The sequence below is a fragment of the Varroa destructor genome, unplaced genomic scaffold, assembly GCF_002443255.2.
Source record: "Varroa destructor unplaced genomic scaffold, Vdes_3.0 BEIS01000005.1, whole genome shotgun sequence".
NCBI lineage: Eukaryota > Metazoa > Arthropoda > Arachnida > Mesostigmata > Varroidae > Varroa > Varroa destructor.
The window spans coordinates 39462102-39486484 of NW_019211458.1; the positions used below are offsets into that span (position 1 = coordinate 39462102).

Consider the following 24383-nt stretch of genomic DNA (forward strand, 5'->3'; position numbering starts at 1 on the left):
CCGGTAGCTAAGCAGACATGTAATGTCTTTCTACCGCCGCTCACAGCTGGCTTCTTTGCGCTTCTCGTGGCCGTTGCGCGTATCCCATCGCTCGTCTATAGACAACATAGATTGGGTATGCCCCAATCGTTGATCTTTGGTTGCTTCTGTCGTCCGCTGGCTTCACGCGTATGGAGTGCTGGCCTAAGAACGTAGCGTATTTTACGGACTACCGTCAGCATGGCCGCAGCAAGTACGGCTACCGCGAATCCCAATTTCCAGTCATTCTTTATTTGAAGTGCTTTTATGGCTGCAAGAAGAAGAGCGGTCATTTGCAGTTTTTCCGAGGTGGTCATATCAAGGTGGAATCGAAGTTGGAAGCTAAGAAAAGTCGGCTCCTTTTCCGTCTCTCGCGAATCCATCTTTTATTTGAGGTGAGCACGCCATCTGCTTATGAATAGGCTGGCGGATCCAATAGTCAGGTGTATAGCCTAATCGCCTTCTTGCTGTCAAAGTCTACCTAACCTTATACTTGTTCCAATGGACTTCAATCAGGGTTTAGGCTCTAATTCCTATTGTAAAGTAGCTGTTCGAATCACTGTTATTATCGTCGTCATCGGCTTGATTGTACCGGTTAACAGTTATGTATGCAGCAATTATGCCTGTTACGTAAAGGCGTTGAAAATGTCAGAATGTACAGTGTACACGTACTTCATTATATCACAGTGCCGTGTGTGTAACTGATGTGTCACTATGGCAACTGGCGAGAATTATATGTGTTTTATGAGTCTAAATTTACATAATTCCCACAGTTCATTTAAAAGAATACCAAACATTTATTATTTAACGTAGGTACACGATTACTGTCGCACCATCGATGAGAAAAGTTACATCTGAACAACTTTTAACTTAGACTTAGAATATCTGTTTGCAAAGGGTCATCTGGAACACGTGACTCTCTCGCTAATTGTAAAATAGATATCGAGCATCTATTTCCTTCTCTTATGTTTGAAAGGCAGACTCATAGTAAAACTCCATTAGTTAAATGGGTGGCACAAATAATTCTGACGGAAGGATTTGATACAGTCATAACTATAGCTAGATAGAGATTTTTTGTGGTCCAGCTTTTATATGGGTGATAAATGACCCAGAACTTATTGATGTACTCTGACCGGGCAGCGTTTTAAGTGTGAAGTATATGCACAATCATTGATTGACTACTGTGTGTATATTAAGCAACAAAAATGAAGCTCGTTTTGTCTAACAAAATTAGCTTAATGTGCATTTCGTGTTACGGACGATTTTATCCTAAGTTCGGACCATAATCCTATACCAAAACTACCCAACCAATAGGCCAAATTTTGTACTTCTAGTTCGACTGGGAATATCTGCTCTCTAAAACACTATCTAACGGCAATACGGAACGTAACTTAAGAGATTTATTTTGTAATACGATGGCTTCGGATTTAGTATACTACTTAAGTTAATGGGAGCTGATAGATGACTACGTTCACACCGGATTTTTGTTCTTTATTTGGTCCGCAGAAGAATATTGTAGATTAAGCGTATATGATTCATAATTATACATGTCGTAGCATTGCTACATGCCGCGCATGATCAAGTTCGGAAAATCTAAAGATTGTGAGTGATGACTAATACTTAAGTGGCTGGTTGAAGTTTCGCCATCGACGTAGCTTACGACATAGAAACGTTTATAAAGTTAAAATAAAAAAGTTTTAAAAATTATTTGTGAATTGTTGGAAAGGCCCTTAGAACGACAATTATTTAGAACTGCGATGCTCATTAGGTATGCTCTAAGATATGCGAATCCGGTTTTGTTACAACGTCTGCGACGGCAGATCTCCCGGGTTACAGGCAAGTAACCTAGTGAGCAGCGTCGTAGTGAGAAGAGCGTATAACGGCATTGAAATAAGCCTACAATGAGATTATATATCTAAAGATACTTACTCTGAATCTCTTAAATTTAATATATTGAACCAATAATACTTGTAAATTTTCAGCCGTAAGGCAATTCCAAGTTACCGTAGTTCGGGTCACTGGGCAAATACTTCTCTACTGTAAGCATGTATTAAGACAGCTAATAATTAAGAGGAATCTGTGATTTTTTTAAAATAAACCTGCATTTCTTTGTGGCATAGTAAAACAGCCACTTACACTAAAATGGCCGGCCAACATCAGCTATCTTAGCTTTCATTAGGAAGCTCATTTCCATCGAGAATTTTTCTGGTGCGTCATGCGCGCACACTATCTCCAGATAGTAAAAAGTATACATACTGCGTTCGCTAACCTATTTTTCTATTATTATTTCGCAGCGTAGGCTAATCCTATGATAGGCTTAACCGATTTCCGTCTCGTTATCTATCTCTGTTCATTCTGCTCTCCTCACTGTAAAAGCACCGCAAGTCGTGTGAGCGCTGTACTGAGGCTTTGACAGATACTGCCAGTGTATTTTGGCCACATGACTCGCCTGACTGTAGGCCACAAATCGAGAGCGGCTAGATAACCTTGTCGATCCTAAGCTCCTACTTCAATCAACATCCAGAGTCCATAAGATATGCATCTGCGAACATTCGATCCACGTTTAAATACTGACGACAAGAAAATCGATTTACACCGGATAGAAATAAGAATGTCTAAGTGATCTTTGCTTTCGGTCGTTTCAGGACGCCAACAATGGGCACACCCTAGCTTCTTCAGATGGCCTTTGTTTCTCCCTCCTGTTGTCTGTATTCCTCCCATTATCCATCCAGCTGACGGGTCATTTGTGGATGCGTCCGCACCAGCTACATAGCGGCCTACTAGCTATCTTTTGCAATCGTCTGTGAGACACCGAGACGCCGTAAGTTGGACAGGAGGCTCGTAGCCTACAGGCTCCATTTTCTCGGTTTTCCCTCTTATTGTTACTTCTCCTTATACTTCCCTCTCTTGGAAACTTCCTGGCATTCTGGTCTAGGCTATAGTCGCTAAGGACGTGAAATTTTCCCATCTCAATAGACTAAGAAGGTCTTTTGTCTCGGTAACCGGCGTTACTATTGCCATCGATAGCCAACGGGAACCCAGGCGTCAGCAAAGGGAAAAGAGAACGAAACGCAAGCTAGTTGGACGACTCTTGCTAACAGGTAACTGGTTCATCTGGGTTTGGCGGCTAAACAATTCGTTCTTCTGCCCTCACTGTAAGAGCACTGCTTTGACAAATACTGCCAGTGTATTTTGGCCATATTATTGGTTCATCAGCAGTTGTTTAGCAGACATTCAATCCGACTTGAACGATCGATGAACTGACGTGATCATGCCTCACAATCGTCCGGACACAGCCATTCTCTCTCTGACAACAGCGTCGCTCTCGCTTGGTTGTGGCCATTATGGCCGTACCGTTGGTGCCTTAATCCCGTAAAGGATATTGTTTCGCCAACATTAGCAACTGGCGAAGGAGGGCTACTATTCTACAGTGTCGCTTTTGAATGAATGGATGAAGTCCCCGTTACTATGACAGTTTTTCGTTGAACGCGCCTATTCAATTCCGACGCAAAACAGTCGTCTATGTGTGCGCTTGTCAGGTGCTAAGCCGGTACGCACTACTGCAATCTGCATGAAGACCTGGTGCGCATATAGAGAAATAAATCACACGATTTTTTATACGCTTACTAATAGCAAGTATCAATCAGGAAACAGGAATACTTACCATCTACAGAGTCAGTGCTTACTGTGATTCCTGTTAAATTATTCTCGATCGCCCATCTTGCGCTTATCTTTCCGTATGACATTTCTGCCATGTGTAAAAATATGGCCAACTAGGCTTCTTATTTTTACACATAAGGACCTAAGCACCTAACATAACCTCATCACTCAACTGTTTATACGGTACGATCGATGGCTGACGTTCTTTTTAAGCCAGCGCCGTTGATATTGTGTGCAGCAAGATGTTAGTCGGACCGTAAGGCTATAACGGTGTTACAGCTTCCGTTAGTGCCAAGGCGGGGGCCGCCGATAAACATACTACACCATTAGGATAAATAAGTTACTATTACATGTTTAAAAATCGACCGTACGATCATAGTTACGAAGCCGATTACGTCACTATTCGACGTACGTTATTTGCATCGGATAGCGGCTGCAGCTGAGACTACATCATTCAATATCTCTTCCCGAGCGATAGGAGCAAATGCCCATGCGCTTTAATAGTGCCAATACGACGACAAGCATGCAGAAATGTATCAATGCTATTTTAATGGCCAAAGCAAGCGGTAGTATAAAGTTGTTCTGCGGTACAAAGTGACGTTTTTCCTAACTTGATTTTTCTAACCTATGAATACATTACAGCTTATATTTTTTCTCATAGTTCTGCGGGTCTAAAATTGAAGAACTTAAGCAAGCTTCATTTAAGGTCGATGCTAATAATCAGATCATAATCTTCAATTATTAGATAACTACAATCATTATTTTTTTTCTGATGAATGAGTGTAGCAAATTTACGTTACTAGTAACCGATATGATTGCAATATTGGTTACGGACAGCAAAGTTACTCCGAGATAAGCGGGCTCAACTTACTTTCACAATAAATATCGCTTTATCATGTTACAGATAAATTAGTTTGTCTATACTTGCCTATACCATCCAAGTTGTCAATATTTGCTTGGATTACTAATTATGAGTAAGTAACGAAATGAAGAGCAGACTAATATACAATCTTACCGCCGTTTTAGCTGAAAATGTGATATCCAAACGATAATGCTGGAGGCCGTTGAACCAATGAAATGACAAAAATAGATTTTACTTTGTCTAAAACTTCAAATATCTGTAACCCTTCAAATTATAATAATAATTATCGTAGCAATATAAATAAAAAGAGCAATGCAAGTAAATTCTGTAAGCACATTACTCCGTTTAAGATCCTCCCATCTTACCGCTCACGGCAGATATTTCAGATAGATTTCCTGAACATAGACGTAGAGCAGTGCGAACTTGGATTTCAAAAATTAATAATAGCATCATAATTACCGTAACAAGAATAATTTCATCTAAACCCTGGGTTTTTATTCGTCCTATTTGCGCCGCCAGTAATAAAGAAGCACATATCTTTGATGAAATGCGGAAAAGTCTCAACAAGAAAATCTCGAATGCTCCACGGTAAGTGTGATTTGAGAGGAGATTGTTTTCCTACGCGGCTATCTGATCAGGAAAACTAGTCCGAGCCCGCCGAGTTTCAAATCAGCCCAACTCCTTCTTGTACGCCGAGCGCCGTACTCGACCCTACCGACGGCAAGGCATTGTTGATGGGGACATTTGCCTTGGCCCCAACCTACGAATCCATAGAACCGGCAAACTGCTATGAGAAAACAATAGAAAACCGTTGCCTTTCTCTAAGGCAGGTAAGTTCTCGAAACTGCGTGCGTTCCTTCTGACGAACGGCTTGGAAAGGGGAAAGTAAGCGTAAAAGAGTTGGATCGCAAGCGGTCAGTCGGAAAGAAAATTCGAGGGTATATCGTGATGCTTTTCGGATAACCATCTTATTCTGAGGAAACGACAGCTTGATAAATTTAGTCAGCCAAAGTACATCCATACTGTACAATTAAGAAATGATAGCAGGAACACGATTCGTAGTAGTAAAAAAAGCAGCGGCAGTTGAAAAGACTAAGACTGCCAATATAACCGTAACACACAATGCAGATAGAAACGTTATTAACCTATGTAGATGATTGCGTATGTATGGGTCCTGGGCCTGTCAGCGCCACAGCACGCCATAGGCATTTTTGATAACAGGTAAATAATATAATTATTTTCATATTTTGTACTCATGTTAAGCGAGTAATGCTTAACAAATGAAAAGGCTAGATTTTATTTTTCGAATCAAGGATTTCTTCTATGCATGACTATGCGTTTTCCCGCAGTAAGCCGATACAGATTTGCGAATTTATCTGTTATAAAATCAGAAACAGTCTGATAAGCAAGTTATCGTTTGGGGATATTAATATGGAATACGTATTAGGTCATGCTATTTGATCCAGGACTGAAGACAAGCTTACTCTGAAGCCCTCAAAATGATGGGATGACGTTGTACCTTAAACTTAGATCCTGAAAGTTTTCTTCTATGGCCTCCTAGGTACGTTTTCAGTGTACGACACTAATCAAACCAACTTAGTGCCTTACTTTACGTTATACTACTCACAACTGAGGCGTATCCTCCTTTTGATCTTCCGGCGCACAAAACTGCTGTAGCAACCCGCAAGCTCAACTACGTTGAGGGCTGAGTATTGTTATGCTATGAAATCCCCTATGCGAAGTAGCCGCTCATGAATATTGAAAGGACTCACTTTTTCGATTAGCTTCTGGAGAAGTCGGCGAAAGAAGAGATGATAAAGGTAAAAGAGATGCACATACTCCAAGACCCACGATACGGCGACGATACCATGGACGGCGTATGGAATTATACCAGTGCCTGGGCTCCTGTTTAGAGGTGTCAAGGCTGCACTACGATTGACGCGAAGATAAGCGTTTAGCCCACTTCCTATCGCACATGAGCCCTCATTGTCAGCGACTACAATGCAGTTTGCCAAAGAGGATTGCCCTTCGGCCCGAGTTCCCGGGTGCTCTCTTTGTTGATCCTCAAGCCTATCTCCGACCTGGACCGTGCCAAAAGCACCAAATTTTGAAGTACGTATTCATTTGCAGTCTCATCACTAAAGCACCGTCAGAGCCACCGCAGGATGTCTGTCTGAAGCAGAATCGACAACAACAACAATGAGTTTCCAATTTTATAAAAGTTTCACACCGTTTGGCCCTAATCTTACCCCCTGAGAATGGTTCCGTCAACCTGACCACTACTGGCTGGCTGGCTGGCTAGTTGAGTCCATGTATGTCCGTGCCGCTTGGGGAACAAACAAAAGCAAGCAAGATGGATTTCGCCTTTCTTTACGAAAAAGGCATGGCCCCTTAGCTCCATCGCACGGATCACTTCCCGCCGATTTCAAAACAGGCCTTGAATGTTTTTGTTGATGCGTATAGAGGGACCAATGTAAAGACCTTTCTCTGGAACTCGGCAAAGCAGAGGTTAGGTGTCTATATCAGACCAAGCTATCTTTTTTTTTCTTTTTAAAATAGCCTCAGTATAGTATATGCTATTCTGTGAGTAAAACTAAGTATGACAAAAACAATTTCAGGCCTTTGTAAAATTTTCGTTCGCTTTCTCTTACTCTGTCCCGGTGACTCGTTTTACATTGTCCTTTGTCGAATTCGATATGATGCCAGGAACGACTGTACGTCCACCTCGTCCTGGTTTTTGCGTTTGAGTGTCTGTTTGCGTTCTTCCAAGCAAGGAAGAAGCAGAAGAGGCAAACGGTGCGGGAAACGAGTGGACTTAAAGGATAACTATCTAAAATATTCTCATGCTGAAACAGGGTAGAGCATCTTTGTCGATACGACGCGCTCCCTTCTAACGATTTTCGTTCGCCATAGTGAAGATCCCTTGAAATCTTTTTGATCGAAATGAATCTAGAGCAATAAACATTATATAATACCGAGCCCTGTGGAGCTGTATTCAAAACACACGTAATTATAATAACCTGTTAATATTTGCAAAATATTCTATAATGTTCGATAGTAGCATGTAATCTATCCAATGATAGACGCATCAAAAAACTGCTACCGCTAAAATGACACCGTGTAAAAAAGTGCCGTTTTTAGGTACCTAGTCGTCGCAAAAACTATAGCCTAACGCTAAGATATTGTTCATAACGGTGTATCGATCGATATATATATATATATATATATATATATATATATATATATGTAACTCCTCTTCTACGGTTGAGAGCTGTCTAATGATCATTCTTATACATCGCGCGCATTCGGCCTTTGTGCAAGAGTTTTTGGGAAACGGAATAACGGGATGCCTTCAAAGCACATTTGAATCACGCTACACAAGCTCGTTCAGTTCAAATAGAGGCATCTCACAACCGGTAAGTAATATTTGTCTATTACCGTTATCAGTTACTTAGCCGACGTAAACGCTAGCATCACTTTTATATTCACAAATCCGCTTCGTATCTATGGTAGCTGCAACGGTACCCACACCACGACTGCCCACAACTACGCTCAGGGCCGGCGATGCTGACAGCAGCAGTGGGGAAATCGGCGGGAATATGAAATATGCTGGGAATAAACAAGCCGGGAAGCACGAAACAGGCAAGGGACCTGCTGTTGGACAATCCAGTTGGCACCGCGTACTTACCGTTTAGTGTCTGGTCGAACAAAGCTGCATTTAAAATTAAATTCTACTGCCGCTTCCCGTAAAATACGATTTTTATAGTTGAGGCAGAAGGAGTTATACCTGAAAACAGTGCTGGACGAATTTTCTCATGGTTCTGGAACTTGTCTTGTGGTTTTACTCTCGTACATATTGATTCAACGTCGCCAAAGCGATGATAGAGGAGCAGAAACGCAACCGGAAGTCGTCGTGATTTTGTAGCGCACATTTGCAAACATCTAGATCCTTTGTGTTCTAATCAAGCTTCATGGTGGCGTTTCTCAGCTTTCGGAAATCCGCCTACACAGGGGCGATAGCCTTTGTTGCTCACGTCCTACAGCTTGGTACTAGGGTGCTCTATAGTCATAATGGCCGTGACGATGGGACACTTTAGACCACTGGAGGACGAAACAGATTCGATTATTGAGAGCATTGTGATAATGTTTCTCACCTTACAAGAAGCTATAATTAACAAGCTCATTGTCAGCTAAGGTTAATAGCTACGGCAAACAGCGGTGAGAACCATGCTAGACGCTCTAAAGTGGCTTTGTAAAGACGAGGAACCGACCAAGTGACTGTACAATAAATCTATGTTAGAAGTTAAATCGTGGTTTGTTCCGAACCCGTGAGATTCACTTAGCTATTGATACATATTGTACTATGTCGTAATCGGGTCCCTGAATTTTTCATGAGATTTATTCGCAAGTGCGTGTATCTGTTGATTTCCAGTACGCTTTCCCTGTCTGAAGAAAATTTTGGTACATAACGTAATCATAAGTTGCTGTGTTTTGGATCACTCAGTTCAAAAAGTTCTTCATTTTTTCTATCCGCCATAGGCTATAATGCATATGCAAACAAACGCTAAAAGAAGTATGAAACCAGAGTCTATACGCACAATTTACGACATCGTTATTCGTTTGGGCTATAAGGTCACAGACCACATCACCCCAGATCCAGGATTCAAACAGGGTCATACGGCGACCCCATCACTCGATCAATGTCGCTAAAAAATGACAATATCCTTACATTTATGACGTGTGTTTCCACTGTTTGTTAATTGTCTAGCGTCAGTGCTGCCGTATACAGACGAATCAACGTTGTCCAGCTCGTGACGGTCAATTTTTATCTTAGCGAACAAGGCCAATTTGTTCAGAAGTGGTGCAATTTTAAATCATTTGCCTTATCAACTTTCGAACACTCACTCTGTCTATTTGGTTGAAATCGACAATAAGGTCTATCGGTTATTTTTGTTGGTCACCAGGGCACTAGACCCTGAGCGTGGGAGTCTGAGCTATTCGATGTATGTATATATATATATATATAGAGAAGGATGAAAAAAACAGGCTCGACCGTTGGTGCTATCTGGGAGAGATTCGCGTGTGTGATCAGCCTGCAGCAGCTTTTTGTTGTTAGCTGCCTGCCCAGTGCTCTGGGCATTAGACGTGGGGCTATTGCCCCTGTAGATCTTCGCACCCGTGTTTCCTGGGCTTAAACAAGCAGGACAGGACAGGACAGGTATATGTATAGATAAGGGAACCGCAAGGCGATGCTTCGCTGGGCTGGACTGATAGACAGAGATTTTCGAAACCTGGGTGCGTACAGCTTTAAAAATTTATCTTATGACCCAGGTCACTACGTTCCATTTACGCTTTTTGTCTATTACCGACCAACCGAAAACTTCACTGGCGGTGCATTAAAATTAGAAAAAGATAAAGGAATGAACGCAAACATCAATTAGTAGAGATGAGAAGACGAAGCCCTCGGTTATCGCATGAGGGAAGGGAAAAGACCAGAGAGAAGCAGTGCATCTGGGAAGAGACTGTGGAAATAGATGGCACATTTTCGTTTTAACCGCGACTCACCTAGCCAACTGCGCCGGCTAGTGTTTGAGCCGTTTGTTCATCTTTGCAGCATTAACGCCTCTTTTCTAAATATTTTTTTTATCGCTCTACTGATTCGTTCAACACCAAATAATAACATCTATTTACCTAATTTGATCGCGTCGATTCAGTGTTTTCCAGCTCCTTCAAGACGTATCTTCGCTTTGCACCTATAAGGCCTACAAAGAACGAATGCCGACAACAAGACATTCTTAATTAACAGCTTATGATATTTTAGCAGCTTATATATCGTTCCTGCTCGATATCAGAAAAAAAAATTTTCCGACAATGCGAATGGCTTCGACGTTAGACCCTCAGCCTCGCCGGGTGAACATACGCACCCGCAAAGTGGTCCATCGAAAGTCACGTCAGCGGAAATGCGTAACGCATCCCTCGACCAATGACGTACCAACGCGTAGTTCTGCCATAGGGGACGTTTCCACCATAGTTATTTTTAATAAAAACAAAAAAACACTTTTTTTGGTATTTGCTAAGCGACAGCAAGAGCATTTCTTCCTCTGTTTCTTTTAAGATTATATACAAACTATACGAATATGGGTTAAAAATAAGAAGTTACTAGGCGTTTTACGAACCTGTTTGGTACGAAATGAACCTTGCTGTTCGAGCCAGCCGGATAAGTGGTCACACCCGTTTCTGCCCATGTCCAAAACTCTTTCTCTCAGTATCGACAGTTATTAAGAAGCCGTTAGACGGCAAACGTCGAGCTAGGCCATTGGGATTGACGGTGCTCGCTAGAGTAGCTTCTCTAGAACGTCTCGTGGTTCGGCTACAAGTAAATAAAGGCAGATAGACGCAGAGTATACGTCTGCTGGAAATACGAACGTTGACCCACCCGTCTCATCCACCTTCCTGTCTTAGGTTCCGTCGTTCTTCCTGTGGCCTGAAACCTAAGAGCCGCGTATCCGTCTCCACCTTCTTTAACTGAATATAGCACTACGTGCTGTGTTCACATGTTACGAGTCGATTTAATGCTCGTCCCGCGGAACAGGAAAAAATGGCGCACTCACTATAATAGCTGGGAACGACTTATAGTCCCACCTGCTTAAATTGACATATTGATTACGATCTTTTCTCAGAAATCACGGAAGCAATCCTTCCCGGAAATTCCAAACTGAGTGAAAGATCCCTATGTAATAGTAGATGATAATAAAAATCATTGGAACTTTATTGCCGAGAAATTAAGTCGGACAATGTTGTGTCGGTGACAAACTTTGTACATAAGTATCGAGTCAGCTCTCTGAATTCCTGTCAATGAGTATGGGTACTCGAGCTGAGATTAGCTCACCAAGCCAATGTACGCTACTGAAGTTCGACGGGTATTTGACGGTTGTGAACTTCTGCTCATTTATTTGCTATGTCTACGACTAGTCCATTTTATTGGTATAGTAGGTGGAAATCTAGTTCTTCAACAGCTCACTAGTGTCTCAGTTAGTTACTGGGAGTTAATCTGGAACTATAGAATCAAGTTTTAATCTCGTTTGAGACATTTGACTTTTAAACCTGTTAGTACAAGACTCATAATCCTACTAAGCTTAAAAAGTTATGTGCCACGGTCAAAATGAATGTGGGTTAATCTTCACTGTAAGATACGACTACCCCAAAATGAAACATTTGATCCGAATTCTCTGTACTGCTTTATTTAATTTCGAAATTTCTATCCAAAAAAGATATAAGCTGGCGAAAAAAAAGAAAAAAAATATATATATATTGTTGTAAATGATCGCAGAGAATGCTTCTGGAGCTCAGATCTAACTATTTTAACCATTCGGGTGTACACTGTACTCAGAGAGTTAATTTGATAGGTCGCAAGTACACGATGTAAAATGTTCGAAAAAAAAAATGCGATCTCATAGACATAGAGATTTTTTGACGTTACCTGAGCACTTTTCGATGAGTGAATTTTTTCGATTTGCCAAGATTCTATGGTTACCACTACTGCAACTTCTTATAGTTCGCAACTTCTCTCTCTGGTTGTCCTTTAATAGTACAACTAACGTTGATACAGTATCGTCAATGAAATCATTTGACAGTGGTATCCGCAAGCATATTACCGTAGGCAAATTTTTTAAACAAGTACATAAAGTGTGTGTTCCGAGAAACCTGGCCCATTATATAAATGCTTGTCATGCACGTTGGCCTAGACTAGTACAACTTTTTATAATTTTTGCCACCAGTTCGTCGCAGTTACGCCATGCTGGCCGCTTTCTACAGCAACGATTTTGTGTATATTTTTGCTTCTACTGTACTTTTTGGATATGTTAATGTTGTGTTTTTAATAATGACAATCTGCTAATGTAGCATAAAATCTCAAGGTGCAGTAGAGCTAGGTCTATGAATGTATCCTCGTACGCATCTTCCGTATGCACTAAAAATAGTTTGCTAAACAAATATGCATAAAAGTGACTTCCCCATTGACCTATCTTGGCCTTCAAGGTTTTTCGGTTGGCGTGTCATACTTCTCTTTAAGACACCCATTGCGACTATGTAACCTTATAAACTGCGGATCGTATCCATGGCCCCCTACAATCCTCCGATGTCTACAGTTTGGCAAAGACTTCACCAGGTGCCGATACTAGCGGTTCACGGTCTCCACTTTCGGCGTATTTCGGGGGTTCGCCTATTAGCCAATTGAAATCTTAACAGCCACATCGACAACCGTAACTTCTTCTTTTTCTTGTCGAATAGATCGAAATGAGTTCGGTGTTGGGAAACGTTATTGCATCGCCCGTCAACTTGGATGCCGTAGGTGATAAAGAAGTTGCAGAAGAAGAAGCTGGTTGACCGCGGCTTCTTAACTACGGTAGGAAGGTAGCTGCTAATGTTAATCTGCGCGGAGAGGCTGGTAGTCGGTAAGTCGTAGGAGCGTTATAATCTTGCTCCGCTCTACGATGGACGGCCGAGCGTTTGTCAAGTGTTGACCGAGGTGTGGAGCCTGCTGTGTTGGCAGCCGAAGTTGGCGCATCGGAAAAGTAGTACTACCTGACTGTTATTTCAGCCTGTCTGCTTCTGCCGCTTCCTTTTCTAAGATGTTGTAAATCAAAACGAAGCAATGGCCCGCGAAAAAGCGGAACGGTTTATTTACTACGTGACCTGTCGTCCGATCCTCATGCCATGCGACGCGAAGTGAAGAGCACCTCGAAACGGACACCTCGCAGATATTCCTTAACCATTTCCTTTGGTCGACGTTGTTCGAAAATCGTATAGACTATGTCTCTGAGTGCTTGTCTATTTGTACAGCTTCATGGACGTAGCAAAGCTGTGGTAGTATTACACAGATGCCAACGGCGAACACTGCTCTGTTCGGACTAAGGCCATTACTTAAAAATGAATTATCGCATAATTTTCTAGATTAATAACGAGCTGTCTTTGTCTATGCATCATTTTAAATCGGAGACGAGAAAATACAACCTATTCGTATATGTCAAGCGCCCTACCAAAACAAGCATTTGTGTACTTTGTATGTCTATCATATAATAGAATCTAAAAAGAATTTAAGCATCGCTGAAGCACAAGAAGGGTGAAGTTCGAAGTATAAAAACTGTCCGATGTTTTTAAGCGATTTCCGTAGCAAACACGCATATTATTGGCTACAAGCATTTTCTTCTGACCATCGTATAGATCACCGCCAGACAAACGTTTCTGCGAATATTTCTGCAATATCACTTACAGAAACTAAAATAAACTGGACCGACCACACAATACGTTTACCGTAAAGATCAAGTTGAAACGTCGTCAAACGTTAACGTGTAAAATTAATTACAGAGAGATATTACAGTGACCGCCTGAACAGCTTAATAGGCTCGGCTATTTGTTTTTTTTTATGTTAAAAGTAGGACGTCATTATTTTAGGTTTACTCGGCCATTTGCATTTTTCAAAATGGCTTCTTTTTAGGTTATCTTTTATCAGCTGAGACGTTCTCTTTTGTGATTTAGTTGAAATGACACTGTATTGGTTTTGTTTTTGCGGCGATGCGGGACGCTCCTCAGGATAAAATTACTTTAGCAGGACAATTATGAGATGGCATAAAGCGTTCACCGATTTAACTCAAAGACTCTCGATTCGTACAATCAATCAGAGTATCCTTATATATAAGATGAAGCCTCATCCCCCAACAAGTGCTTGTTCGACAGGAACGCTCCCATAGCATTAGGACATGCCTCAAGTATTAGAATTATCAACTATTAAAAACTCCTATTCATTGATGGATGAATGTGTTTTAATGTACATTACCTTACATCATTAATCCAATTTAGCTTCTTATATTCAGTCATTTTGTAGTCCGGACTGTGTAAGACGGTAGTTGTGAGCCTCAGGAGAATAATTATTAGTTACATTTTTATATAAAGCGGGTTTTGGCTTAATTTAACGTATGGAGCATATATATCCACAAATACAGCTTATACTATTGTTGCAGTTATTTGCGTGAAGTATAGGAAATGCGTTAGCTATGATTCGCGACCAGCGAGAGAAAATTTAGAAGTCGGATGTCTCGACTCGAAGAAAAGTATTAGAAATATGGGAATATATATTGTTCTATATTTTTTTGCAGGCTATTCTTGTTTTGCAACTTTGGTGCATCATTGTCTACGGATGGGCAGCGGACGTTCACACAATCCCTTGCTATATAAGCCAGCTGAATTGTTTACTCAAACACGTTTTCAATAAGTCACATTGAGCGAGAGTAGTGGCGGAACTGTATAATACTAAAGTTTGGAAAGTACCCAGTTCCCGCTTACCGTGCCTGCCTCTCGACTGTGGTGTTCGACCTAAAGCCGTTCTGCGGCGCGTGGCGTGTGACGATTAGTGACAGCTTCATCGACCTAAAGAGGCTCAGTCAGAGTACCCGTTAGAAGAACGATAGTTTGGTGAGAGCGCCACGGCTATTAGGGGTTATACGGGACGAAAGGGGCAAGCTCCAATGGAATATATAGCTAAAAAAGGCAATGCTGGTCGAGCAGCTCCGGGCTGAAAGGTACTTCCGGTGATGCTGGCTCGGGTTTGGGCTTCCTGGCCTGAACGCGCCTGGGAGAGGTTTTTATAAATCAGACGAGATAATCTGACGAGTCCACGTACACTTCTCTTGCATTCCTAGCCACCCACTGCCAATTTCCATGTGATCTCTCTTTCTCATACTCTAGCATTGGCTCAGCTCTGCACCATTCCATTTTTTCGTCGTCATCGACGTCGTTGTCGCTGCTGTCACGCTCGGCTATGTTCATATTCTTTCATGTGAGCCATGGTCCTTCGGCAGGCCGTCGAGCCCTGGCGGAGGAGAATAAAACTGGACGGTGCCTATCCACTCCCCCCTTTCCCGGATGGATGGCTATAACACGGACACAATTAGAACAATTATAACGTCAAGATCGAACAAAGAGGCTAACCAGCGAAAAAGCAAAGAACTGCTCTTGATCTATTCATCTTTTTTTTCTGACTCCAACAGGGACCGTTCTATGTCTCGAGTGTGGCTATATAGGAACTGCAGCAGAACGAATCGTTCTAGTCCATTTTTGTCCCATATGCAGCAACCTATCCAGTAACTCTGCCAGCATGGTCGGATAGGCATAGCTTTATGATTAGTTGTGCATGATGTATAACTAATCAATCATGCTAACAGGGCATGAATGACAAAGTGGGAAAGTTACGGAATGGGAGCAACAATGCTAGCTGGTATAAAGGCTTCCTATACATTAACCAGGACAGCGGCACCCGTTGCTCTTTGCTTCTGTGTTTCGTTCATATAAGAAGACAATTCGTTGCAGGAACGGCGGATGAGCCATTTAACTCCGGTGCTCATTGTTCCCGTTTCGACCACTTGTAGGAAACGTGCAAGCGAAGCAAAGAAAGCCTGAACAACTGTGAGTTCCCTGTTCGGGAAGGCGATGGGGGCTACCAACAACTATTACAGTGACCGCTATTAGGAAATTGTCGAGAAAACAAACTCTTTCACGGTGGGACGCATGAGATGGGAAGGAGTAGAAACAAAAGGAAACATAGCAGGGACCAATCACCAATGTTTAGATAGACCAGCGATTCTACCCCCGCTCGCTGGCATCCCCTTATGTGTTGCCGCCTGCGGCTGTTAGTCGGCCTGTCCCGCACCGCATCGATCTCGTCCCATCGTCTCGACATTGCCAAGCACATCGACAAAGATTTTCAGTCTGTAACCGCTTGCCGTCGGCCGATGACGGCCAGCCGCATTTGATCAGTACGCTACCCTGTGTTTTGCGGGGCGAGCGCCGCAAAGACAATCGCTGGGTGCCAATAGAAATAGTATTGGCAGCCGTTAAACTGCTTTTCGTTTCCCGATGTAATTTATACGAGTCATTCGGACTGACTCTGATTATTTACTTCATGGCAACTTAGGCAGGCCAGCTTACGATAGATCGTTGTTCTTCTTCCGCTTGCCATTGCCGCTCATGATTTTCCTCCTAATCTTAAACACCACTGTAACCTCCAGCTCTACAATCGCTATCACTGTCTCAACCCGTCGTCGTTGTTCAACTGTGGAAAATGACCGCTTTTAGGTCTGAGCGAATCGTGCGTGTTCACGTGTTTCTGTTTGGATGGGTGTAGTAGATATGTGTCTATGCATAAATCAAGTTTACTTTGCTGTATGGCAAAGGCTGCCATAGCAGTGGCAGTCTCTGTCGCTTATGATAAGTACGTTATATTGAACCTCTTGATGGCTGGCTAGAGAGCAGACGGGTGAACGAGTAGTTCAAAGTTGATTAGCAGATCGGCCCAGAGGCCGGAGGCAACCAGACACAGAAAGGATAGTGAACACGTCTACGAACAGACCGACCAATGAAGCGTTGCTACTGCAATTGCTATCCCCTTGCAGCTGTTATACCTTGACGCGGTGCAGCCGGTGTAAACTAAGCGGTGGCGGCCGGTGCAAGTTGGCAGAGGCGCGTACCTGTTCTCCGGTACCTTCCAGGTGCGCGCACGTACGACAGCACGGCGGGGGTACCACGACCACTAAGATCACCCCTTCTATTGTACTTCAGCTTCTATTGTACCACCTCCTCCTGTTCCAACAGTGGCACGGGGATCTGTGGAGGCTCCTTTGCCACTGCTTCTGCGCTAACCTTGGCCTCCTCAGCAGCGGCCACAGCCTCTTCGGTGCATCTGTCCTACTCTCCCTCTTTCTCTATGTCTGTAGCTCTCTCATTGCGTGGCCACGAACAGCGGTGACCCTCTCCCCAACGCGCAGATAAGACAACTCAACCGAGTCTGTCCGGTGGCTAAGCCCCAGTGGTGTGTGGCTTCGCTCAACTTGCCTAGGCTCCTGGCTTCCTGTCGGGTCTTGCTGTCGATGACTGGTTCTCAAAGTACGGAAAGTACAGCAGTTATTCGAGTAGCAGGCAGGAGCTTACTACCACCATCACCGTTGCCGCATGAGCAAGGCGGGTCGGTATCGAGGCAGGCTAACACAAAGATACACTGTACCCCGACTCCCACTATATAAACCCTCGTAGACACGCTCTCATACGTACACACACACACACACACACACACACGCAAAAAGAGACGTACTCGCTTCAGTCATTTGCTGCTACCTAGAAATCCAGCGGCGCTCACAAGCCCTTTCCCACTCGCGGTGAGTTCGACTCTCGTCGGCACGACATTGGCGCCGGCGGCTGTAGCGGATGGTCTTTAGGTAGCAATAGCAACGAGATCGTAGGAGCCCGTGATTCGACAACCACTGACCGCTATGAAAGACCGCAACTTGCAATCCATCCAATACACTACTGCAACTACGAACAAACGTGCCGTCGTCGTTGCTGCTGCTTCGTAACCAACAGAAGGCGCTAAACGAGTAAAGCCAGGCAACCAGGTTACGGCGACGACAGACCTGAGGCCATATATAGGTAGAGGCGCAAGCTGGAATCAAATATTTTCCAAAAATGGAGTGAAAACGAGACAATTAAAAGCAACATATCGCACCAGCACGCAAAAGTTGCCCTTGCTATTGGTGACGCCACTGCTACTGCTGAAGGCTGCCAGCCTTCAGGCGCCAGACGCGTCACCAATGAAGACGCAAATGCCAGCTCTAAGAAAGCTGTTGCACAAGCAATATTCGAGTTGAGTTCCCTTGAGCATTGCCTATTCAACTGAGTTGCGTTTTAGGGGGTGCTTGTTAGCTAGATGAACGTACCAAAATACGATGCAGGCAACTGTTGAAGGCGTGGATTTCTGTGGATTTCCAAAACAAAGTACACAGCCTAGTTTTTGCTGAAACGGTGTAAGTCTACAATCAAAAGAAGATCATCAACTCTTCGGTGCCGTAGCAAACGACCCAATCTGAAATTTCCACTTTTATTCTATACAGTTCCATGACGTTCGTACTTTTGCTGCTATGAAATAAGCGTTGTCTTCTTCAGCCAACTACATGGCCCTGAGAAGCGACGAATCTACCGTGACCGCTAGCTTCATCGTCCTACCGCACGGAGTTGTCACAATAACAACAACAGCTATTTTCTCTAGCTGCAGAGACGAAAACGGTTAGGACCGTTAGCAGCAATCATAAAGAATGAATACTGAATAAAAAGCTGCTTATGTAGATAGACGAGCAACAGACCAGTCGACCTTATAGGGAACACAAACAGGATAATCCAAACAGCAGAACTGAGTCTCACCAAGAATAAATAACCAGTTGCGTCTCGAACAACATGTCCGTCTGTCCCAATTTGTACCCAATGCGTTTCTGAGACGTTGCTATCCGGCATGCGATCGTGATGCTCGACGAGTGGAAGATTGACGCTCGTTAGTTATCGTCGGCCAAACAGCTGACGAAACGACGACTTGATCGTGATCACTATCGTTACAACGACTCCTGAGTGAACCTCAAGTCTCGCTTGAAGCCGCTGCAACTGTTACTACGGCCAGTGCGCTGTGCCGGACAGTGGCACAGACGACACCCAGGATAGAACAGAACGATACGACGCGGGGTAATTACGGCTGCTGGTAGCAGAAGCAGATTGGGGTACATGTGTCGGTGTTGCCGGTCTCGGAGTAGTTGCGTATTTATAGAAGAGCGCCCGTCCGCCGGCCAACCTCGACTGCCGGCCACAAAGCTGTACTGGCAACAGTAGCACGTTGCTTCTGCCTTTGTTGAAATTGACCTGCCAACCTACTTCCATTGACTAGGCTCGCCCGCTCGCTTTCTGGCTGCTTTTTGTCTCAGTTCTATCGAAGGGTGCTCTCGTAAAGTGATCTTTGCTCGACGGCCCTCACTTACGCTAATGGTGAAGCAGAACTAAACAGAAAGGTCGAGGGACTGATTAGCAGCACTCACGGACGACTACGCGACAGGAGTCGGCCGCTATATGCGTCGATTATAAGCAGGCGTTAGGATCACTGGCGCTGTAGCAGCCGTTGATGATGACGTTTGAACAATAGCGATGAACGCTTAAGGTTTAAAAAGGCAAAGAAAAAAGGCGGGAGCTGGTTGACGAAGGTCGTACGTCTGGGCCGTCAGCTGCGATCTCCTACTACAACTACTACTATTGCAACAGCAAAGACGACGACCATTGTGAACCTATCACGCGCGCGCACACACACACACACACGCACACGACCATGCATTATACAAATAGTGAAGAGGGTGTCGCGACGTTGGGTCTAGTTGACAATGACGCCGACGGATGGCTGACTGAACTGTCAAGAGTGTCGTCCTTCTCAGAGAGGGTGAGAAGTAAGTGAAGTGGTAGCTAGTCTACTAGATGGGGTGTCCAAGAAGCCCATAGAGTCATTGAGTAGCAGTCGTATTAGTAGCATCAGTCGCAGGGGACAGCGCCAAGTGAGTGAGGCCTTTGCTAGGCTAGTGAGTGAGGAGCGTTACGAGGGGTGAGGGTTGACTCGATGTGGTCGCAGTCATCGTGTGGGCCTTTCTGCTGAGCGCTAGCGAGGGTTCGTGTACGATGTTCCCAAGCAGCCGTTAACCGCCCGCTCGACCGACCGGCCACCGAAGCGCCGAACTTTCAAACCTTTGAACTAGCAACGCGCCATATCTTAGCGTGTCTGCCAGGAGTTTGTTGTGTGAAGCGAGTTAGTCGCTAGGTCGCGTGCCGTTGGCTCTTGCGACTAAAAAGCGAGGAAGCTAGTCAACAAGCGGATAAGAATTCAACTTCGTCTGTCTGTGTCTGTACTGTCATTTCGATTATTATTACTAGGACCCTACCACGGCATGATACTTCTACGATAGAGTGTTACTATTTCTAGCTCTTTGCCACGGCTGGCACCAGCTGTATTGATTGTAGGTTGTACTTCGACAGTGGTCCGCTAGGAGCACGCGCGTTTGCTGCTGGAACGCTGCCTATCCTGCTCTATTCCGTTGACGTTGTTCCGCTGCCCTCGCTCGTGGCGCCCTCCGTTTCCATGGGAGATCCCTACGGATTGCAAGGATACACCATGGGCCGGTGACCGTAGAAGGCCATAGTAGGTTGGGTAGGGCGTGAGCTTCAGCGGTTCATCGTGTGGCTATTGCCACTGCTGCTAGTGCTAATCGTGGCCTTAGAGCCTTCAAACAGGACGACGGTGGCGGCGTCTAGGGACGCGAGCAGTCAGTGTCTGACAACAGCGAATGCAATCATTCGTATGATAAAGTTAGGCCGAGAAGACAGTTCTGCCCGCTGCTGTGCATGGGGCGAGTTTCTTCCGGCAGCGCCCAAAAGCGAAAAGTGTTGAATAGTTTGTGAAATTTCGTCGCATAGAGATTCTGCGCTGCCGCTCTCTGTGTGTATCGTTCCGGGAACAGCCTTTCGTAAAAGCTCGTGCGATTAAGTGACGCCGATATGCTAAAGAACGTCGTTCGTCTAGGTAACGTGTGCAGCTACAGCTGTCGCAATGTCTGGAATAGCATGACTTCGTTGTGCCTATAAACGCTTCGTTGAATTTATCACCGACGAATTGACGCAACGGCAGCATCAACGACGAAGTCGAAGAACAGCAAAAACGATAACAGACATTATTCGATACAGGCGTGCTTGTATGCCTACCTGTGCCTCGTACATCACGCCACTACTGGGTAAGGTCCAAACGTGTTTAACGTGCCGTTTACATCGACGCCGAAAGTACGACATTACGAAGTGGAGCCTACTTCTCGAAGGCGCTACCAGTTGATTCCGGCAGCAACGCAGCACTGCGCATTAGAACTTTGCGCTACCAAGATAAAGGAAAGGTGAGTCTGAGGCTGGATCGGCTGTCGGCGGACAGCAGGTTGGTTAATCTTCCGCGCCACCGATGTCTGCCGACAACGATGCTGGTAAATACCCGACCGGCAAAGCTAAATTGCCCCCTGGCAAATGCTCCTCCAGCAACGCCCGGATAGCTGCCGGGATAACTGACGAGACAGAACACAGTGATAACAACTTGCGGCAACAAGACTAATGTATCAGGAACAGTACGAAGAGTCAGCTCATTAATAAGAATAGTCACGGTGGCAAAAAACAACAGCAGCGACGACAGGCGCAACAGGAAGTACTATAGTGCGTGCAGCCGGCAGAACTAGCTGCGATAGGTCATCAGAGAATGCCTGTCTGTCGCCATTTGTTCTTTCGTTTTCGCTTTGTTCTCGGGGATGAGTGGTCGTAACGGCACCGAAACATCATTGCAAACTTTTTCTTCATGTCTAAGTCTGCGATTAATTTGTTGTTGTACGCATAGAATCGTTCATCAGATAAGGCAAGCTAGAGCAATGGCAGCGACTTTTGCGACAGAGCTGATCATTCAATCACGAACCGGCCACCGAGCGGAGGTCCGGCGTGCAACGGAACTTACAGCATCGGCTACCATCGTAATGCCAAAGTGCCTGGAGTGACGGAAGCAGCAGAGGATTAGGAATTAGGCAGTTCTACTTGATCAGTCACCTGTATCTGTATGTTTCGTCTTCGATGACCTCCTTATATCGATGACACTAACACTTCGATTCTGGTCTCTGTGAGACTTCTAGCTGCCACCAGATCAATCAGTTGTCAGCTCAGTCACTTACCAACTTCTATGTCAAGTGCCCAGCACCGCTATTCGCTCGTCTATAGGGTATAGTCTTTGATTGGCACGATTTCTAACGGAGTGCGTGGACATCCGCTTACTGATCAACATCAGTTGTAGCTAGTATTAGAACTCGATAATCTTATCTGATATTAAATCTGGTTCTTTCGCAGATTCTCATTTTTCATTCTCGCACATGCTCGCAACGCCTCCGCATCCCTTAATCGGCTGTTTCAAACTAAGGTCAGCCAGCAGACCTCTTCTATCCTTCCGGCATATCAGTTGCTTCCTGGGCGGCGAGCTGCTCGGAACTCAACTAAGGAACAATGTCGCAAGAGCAGCTATACTCCGTCAGGCAAACGCAGGACCACGTGCTCGTATCACGGCATCATAAATTGAATGGACGACAGGGAAATCGACGTTGTCACGTCTAGCCTTATTAGGTGCCAGCACCAAACTATTTGCCTAGCATTTTGTTCAGTTTGGGTACAACTAATAGCAACAAGGCGTTCGAAGATTTACGTTACCAGATATCTCACTTCACATGTATCAGTTAAGGATATGTACCAACGAATACTCTCCACTTGATCCCAAAGTTTTACAATAACGATTATAATAATAGCAGTAATAATGACACTCAAGTAATAATAACAGCATTGTCGTCGCCGATATGTATATACATATATAAATTTATACATATACATACATATATATATATATGTGTATATATACATATATATATATATATATCTATATATATATACATATATATATATATACATATATATATATATATATGTATAAATATATATATATATATGTATAAACAGATGAAGGAATACAGTCAAAGTGAAGGCCCACTATTCAGGCGGCGACGACGCCGACAGGAACTCCGGCAAGGGAATAAATGTCAGCATTATTGCCACACACTATTATCACAAGCACGACAACTCGCAATACAACGTATATACAGCCGGGTTAACGTGCCCTAGTAACAATCGAATGAATCGCTTATTCTCGCGTTTGATCGCATGAAAATACTAATCAAAACGCAGAAGGAAGAAGGCGACAGTGGAAATTGTCCCCATAGCGAAAGTGAGAGACATCCAAACGAGGTACACGACAAGCGAGTCCAGGACCAGAAGCACCATAGAGTTCAATTTACAACAGATAAGGTTCAACCTGATGAAATACTACAATCGGCCACTACCTTTTCTATGGGTAGCTAACAAACTAACTAACTAACCGATGAGCAGGCCAATTGCCATAAACAGTAGTAGCAGCGGCAAATAACAGATAGAACAACAAAGGCAAAAATTACAAGCACAAAAATCGCCAGGCGATATCTTCTACCTACCGCGGTTACAGCAGGAACGAGGCTACCGCATCAGCCATACAACGCACGTTACTACAACACGGAAAAAGTACGACTCCTCACAACTTCCAGCTTCATCTTGCCTAATAAAACCTTCAGATCGTCCTCAGAACGGGCCAAAACGAGGCGCTGTTCTACGGAAGCACTACTACCTCTGGTCACGACTACATCAATGTCCTATTCCGATTGCAGATGCAACACAGTATAGGCAGATAGCTGCCATTAATAACAAGTGCTAACAGAAGCAATACCCACCACTAGAAATCAGCTAGAAAGAATTCAACAGCCGGCATCGATTAATGATACGATAACTCACTAGACCATTGAACCACTCCAACTAATTTATTTCATACTTTATTGTAGTAGAAGCGTGCGAAATAAAGGCTCGTATTTTTTTTCGTATCATTTGCCGATAGCGGATGAAGACAAAGTAGGACGCATCCTTTTAGTTCGCCATCTTTATTCATCAACCTATTTAACTAATCGGCCAAGCAATAACCAATCGAGCAACAGTCTGTGCCTCGAAAGCTGCTTATCTCCGACAACGAAAACAACAAGAGCCTTTGTTCAAAATAGGAAAAATAAAGTAACAAGGTAGAAATTTATCACCTCTACACCGAATCGCGTACGGCGTTAGTCAACAACTAGCGGACATTGACTGGCGTTACCTAAACGACAATCCATCTATCGGCGGATATCGTAGCGCTGGTTCGGTCTGTTCAACGAGACGAATACGAAGAGAAGGCATAAACGCCGTGGCAAAAAAACATACATAGCAGAGAAAAAAGAGCAGACACACGACAGCCATCCGTCGAAATAGGCCCGCACCTTATGCGATATCCACCCCATTGGCAATAGCAGAAATAGCGGTA

At 44.1% G+C, this 24383-nt stretch overlaps 2 protein-coding genes and 1 long non-coding RNA gene across 82 annotated transcripts in view; 2 read left to right on the top strand and 1 right to left on the bottom strand.

Moving 5' to 3' along the window:
* The window catches only part of LOC111250837 (uncharacterized), a 182166-nt gene that overhangs the window by 122377 nt on the left and 35406 nt on the right, over window positions 1–24383 (bottom strand). For 3 of the 31 annotated variants that reach the window (XR_015328209.1, XR_015328220.1, XR_015328192.1), the window contains exon 5: window positions 10232–10302. The exons of 24 other annotated variants lie outside the window; for them this stretch is intronic. The gene's annotated coding sequence lies outside the window, so the exon portion shown is untranslated. Of the gene's footprint in view, window positions 1–6312; window positions 6714–10231; window positions 10303–24383 lie in introns of all 31 variants that reach the window. 4 more of the 31 variants (XR_015328193.1, XR_015328189.1, XR_015328194.1 and 1 more) reach the window with 2 other exon arrangements.
* LOC111250825 (uncharacterized) overlaps window positions 1–24383 on the top strand; it is a 135137-nt gene that overhangs the window by 17476 nt on the left and 93278 nt on the right. The window lies entirely within an intron of this gene.
* LOC147755679 (uncharacterized) lies at window positions 171–22433 on the top strand. The gene is made up of 2 exons (XR_015328222.1): window positions 171–413; window positions 22310–22433. It is a non-coding gene; the product is annotated as an uncharacterized LOC147755679 (long non-coding RNA).